Source organism: Curcuma longa, unplaced genomic scaffold (assembly GCF_044706935.1).
Source record: "Curcuma longa cultivar G26 ecotype Majalengka, Jawa Barat unplaced genomic scaffold, ITB_CL_G26_1.1 contig_18157, whole genome shotgun sequence".
Classification (NCBI taxonomy): Eukaryota; Viridiplantae; Streptophyta; class Magnoliopsida; order Zingiberales; family Zingiberaceae; genus Curcuma; species Curcuma longa.
The window spans coordinates 1-5,095 of NW_027430756.1; the positions used below are offsets into that span (position 1 = coordinate 1).

The following is a 5,095-nucleotide window of genomic DNA, read 5'->3' on the forward strand; positions in this document are numbered from 1 at the left end:
CATCGGAGCAAATCGCTCATGGTGAGAGTTCTTGCGGATTGTCGCGCTCGTCGTACGGAACTACAGCCTCCTCTGGTTTATACCAATCGGGCAGAAGAAGATGGAGATGGGCAATTGCGCGATGGAGCTCAATGGAGAAGAAGGGATCGCGCGTGAGAAACTACAATATGACCTAGGACCAAGCCCCCCCCCCCCCCCCTTCTACGTTGAACCCAAATCGGCTTATAAGCTTGAGTTGAACCAGCGGCTTAAACCAAGCTTGAACCGAATTGAACTAATTGAATTGAACCGAACTCGTGTTGAACCGGATTTGAACCCAAGCTGAGCCAATTTCTGAACCAATTTTGAACCTGGTTGAGTTAAACTGATCCCGATTTGAACTAGACTTGAACCAGATTTAATTTCTCTCCAAATTGGGCCTATTTGTGGGCTTTCTGAATTAATTTCTTTGGCTTGATTTCAATTAATTGCAATTGGGTTTGATTGAAATTATCCAAAAATAAGTCTGCTATAGAGGGAGAGGACTTACATATTTTATTAGATGAAATTATAAATGATATATATTATGATATTATTGGTGGAAGTAAAAAAGAATGCTCTTTACGACTTTGACTCCCATGCATATGTTGCATATGATCGTGTGATGGCTCCTACGGCCAGGGTTGACCTAGTTCTTCATCCATTGAAATGTAAGAGTTACGATTAGAAAATCAAACATTGAGGGATCGAGTCATGTCATTAGAGTAGTCGGGTCAGTCAATAGATGATCGGGTTGGGATGATAGTAGAGCAGTCGGAGCGATCGATGGATGATCGGGTCAAGACGATAATCGACCGACAAATATAAAAATTCTTTGTTTGCTATTCATTAATAAGTTTTTCTGCTTTTCCAATGCCGCATGATTTTGATTTACAAAAGACTCAAAACCCAAACGCTCCTGATAAATAGAAATTCTGAAGTGTGTTAACCTTCAATGATGATTTTTGTGTTTATCACTCATTAAATATTAAAATTGGTTCTATTAATTTTTGATATTATATGTAATTTTAATTATATTATATTTTTTTCAAAAATAATATAGATAAAACTTCAATATTTCATTGATGATTCCGTACTATATCAAATATAAAAATTCTTTGTTTGCTTTTCATTAATAAGTTTTTCTGCTTTTCCAACGCCGCATGATTTTGATTTACAAAAGACTCAAAACCCAAACGCTCCTGATAAATAGAAATTCTGAAGTGTGTTAACCTTCAATGATGATTTTTGTGTTTATCACTCATTAAATATTAAAATTGGTTCTATTAATTTTTGATATTATATGTAATTTTAATTATATTATATTTTTTTCAAAAATAATATAGATAAAACTTCAATATTTCATTGATGATTCCATACTATATTATGAAATTAAGGTATGTATTCTTTTAAAGCATGTTAAATTTATTAGTGATTCAGTTTATATTTTTTTTTAATAAATTATTTTAACATTAACATTCATTGTTTGTGATTATTCTGATACTATATCTTGTACTTGTTGTGTTTAATAACATATTATATTCTACTTGATCTAGAATTGGATGATGAAGCTATTTTATTTTTGACCATGATAACATGTACTTGTCTCAATTGTTTGGATATGGTTTGTATCATGGATACGGTTTATATTATGGATACAGTTTGTATCAAAGTTTGGATATGATTTGTATTATGGATATTGTTTTATGTAGTGTTTGGATATTATTTGTGATATAATTTAGGATTGTGACTGTTGATTGTATTTTATTTTTGTGTATTATTTGGATATGATTTGTATGTATTATGAATGTTGATTGTATATTTTGATAAAAACAGAATAAAAATTAGGAAAATGGTGTATACCGTTGAAATGTATAGGAAAATTAGCGATGAAATTTTTATTTTTGTCATTAATTTTGAAAAAAAAACCATCCAAAAATTTTTATTTATGATGAAAAAAAAATTTATAAAATTTTTCATCGCAAATGAATTTAGCGACTGAAATTATATTTCCATCGCTATACTATATTTGGGAACCCAAATATAATTTCGATTTCTAAATTCATTTTCGATAAAAATTTTTATAAACACAATGAAAATAAATAAACATGCGCATTACACCTGCGCATTACACTGAACGATCCCAATAGAGCACCAGTTGATGAGCGTCAAATCCCTAAATCCGCCCGGTAGCCCAACGTCGCCCGACGTCTCTGCATGCGGCACTGGTCGTAGCTATCGCCGTTGCAGTTTGTCCGCGCGTATCTGTTGTTCGTGATCTGTCCGCTTATTGCCGCCGTCGCCTCTGCATGCCATGTGTTGCATCGCCTCACGATGCCTTCGCCGTCGTTTGACTCAGCCGCCTTCGCCTATTCGTTCGCTCACGTAGCATGATCATTCGCATCCGTCAGCATCCAAGGTGAGTAGTAGCCCCGACCCTCTCTTCTTCTGAACCGAGAGAAGAACAGCTAACCCCCTTTTCTATTCTCAATTTTTAGTAAACCGTAATGGCGATAGTGCAACCTGTTATTGATGGAATATTGAGGATCTGTGTTTGGCCAGTTTCATCTTTGGGGCATAATCCATTCCATAGGGAAATACGTTGGGTTAGGTGAACAATAAGGTCCTTGAAAATGAGCCAACCTTCTATGATTCTTGCCACGGCAAGCTATGATCACACTATCAGATTCTGGGAGGCCAGAAGTGGACGCTGTTATCGCACCATTCAATACCCAGATTCTCAAGTCAATAGGCTTGATATAACACCTGACGAAAGATACTTAGCTGCTGCTGGCAATCCCAACATCTTTCGATAGTCCACACCCAGTTTCCAGCTATGAATCACATACTAATAACGTTATGGAAGTGGGCGTTCAATGTGATGGAAATTGGATGTATTCAGGGTTTGAAGATGGTACAGTGAAGATATGGGATTTGAGAACTGCAACTTGTCAACGAGAATATGAAAGTCGTGCAGCTGTTAATACACTCATTCTACACCCAAATCAAAAGGAACTAATCAAAATGGTAACATTAGAGTATGGGATCTTGCTGCAAATTCATGCAGTTGTGAGTTAGTTGCAGAGGTTGATACAGCTGTGGGTCTCTAACTGTGATATGAGATGGAACTTGGAAGCATGGTTGTGATTGTCAGGAGCCGCATGATATTTCTGATAACAGTCAGAAGTCATATTTCACATAAACTCAGGATCTACCATTCACTTTACTATGACTCTCCTATTTTTGTACTTGAATTTACCTTCCTCAATGCCTGTGGGATCGACTCTAAGGGGACCATTGAAATGACAGATCCTTTTTTTTTTTTGCAATAAAATGGAACTATTAAACAACTTCAAAGTATGGTGTATAACCTTCAACAAGAAATACAAAAAATGAAGGATATTTTTTTTCAAAATATGAGACAACAAAATGAGCAAGGACATATTAGTAATTAAACAACATAAGATAAAATATGAAAGAGTGATTTCTTCAATTTTTTGTATTCTTGTTAACAAAATTATCTTATGGTGACATTATTTGACATAATTGCCTTAATTACATTGATTTTTTGTGTTCTTGTTAGTAAATTATTTTATGATGATATTACTTGACACAATTTGTTTGTAAAATTATATTGCTAGTGGTGGAATTGGTAGTGATATTGGGAATGATATTGATGGCGATAGTGATACCAATGGTGCAAAAAAAGTGATAATGTTGATAATGTTAATTGACATCTAGCTACAACTCAGGTAACTATCTTGAAAATATGTATTTTCTAAACTATAAATTTATTATAAAAATAGTCATGGTAGAATTAATAACTTTGTATTGTTATACCGTCAAAATTGAAGAATATAAGTGGTAGAAATATCAGTGATAATACTAAATATAAGATGCTTCATTGGTGTGTTGATGGAGTCATTGTAGAAGGCCGAATTGCATCCACAACTCCAAAAATAAAAGTGCAACATGTTCTTTTTGGTGGATCTTATTGAAAAGTTTGGGTTGATAGAGTTTTTTTTGGAGAAGGTGGACCTGATTCGATTAAATGATGAAATGCTTTTTCTCAAAGATTCAATAGGAAGCACAATCGCTTAGTTATCTAAATATATAGCTTTGTGTGATTGATATAGATTTTACCATTTTTAAAGTCATATACATTTTTTTAAGAAATAAATCATGTTACTAAGTGAATTTCTTATTACTCTATTATTTTTTTCTTATTAGATAACAAAGAATTCACATTAATTAGTTTTTATGCGATATCTTATTGTTTATTTATGTGTGGTGTTGATGGTTGAATGTGGTATGATAATTGTTTGAGTTTCAATTTTGAGTTCATTTTTATTTCAATTTTCGTTCTTGATATCAATTTTGATCGAATGTGGTGCTCATGGTCGAATGTGGTGTTCATGGTTGAATGTCGATATCTTATGACTTTCAACAGTTGTGCAACGTGCGATGCATACTGCGGATAGCATAATAGCACACTGCCAAAAACTAAATTTGTTATAGTGAAAGCAAAGATTTTATTTGTAAATTATTTATTTATATTATATTTATTTTTATCTTTATATTTGTGTTGTATTGGTTGTATAACAACAAGTGCGGTAAGAGATTTTTCTCTCTTCGAAAGATGTCTGAGAAGAAGAAAGCTAGTGGTGGTTTGGCTAGGATAGTAGACCGTTAGTAGACCGTGGAGTAGGAACTGGAGGTTCCAAACTATGTTAAATCGGTTTGTCTCTGTGTTTGTTTTTCCTTTGTGTAATATATTTTTGTTTCTGCTGCGTATTGACTTGTAGACAAACACACGATCAACAAGTGATGAATCAACAAATTGTTTTCATCCCTTTTCTAACGACGTCAACGATCCCAATAGTCCCTCATACAGATTAGATTATTCACACATTCCTTGTTCATTCGAATTGATTAGTCCATCCATTTGGCTTATCTATCCATATTTAATTTATTTGATAGCTTCAACCCTTACTAGTGATCAACCTAATTCATTCAACAAAATTTACTCAATTTTTTTTATTTTGCTTAGTTCATTTAATTTCTTCTGTATATTTCT

At 33.5% G+C, this 5,095-nt stretch overlaps 2 pseudogenes; both read left to right on the forward strand.

Annotated features, from left to right (window-relative positions):
- The first annotated feature begins 2,651 nt into the window (after positions 1-2,651).
- Positions 2,652-3,350, forward strand: LOC141816784 (target of rapamycin complex subunit LST8-like; annotated as a pseudogene).
- Positions 3,351-3,377: 27 nt separating this feature from the next.
- On the forward strand, positions 3,378-4,149 carry LOC141816785 (uncharacterized; annotated as a pseudogene).
- Positions 4,150-5,095: the final 946 nt, after the last annotated feature.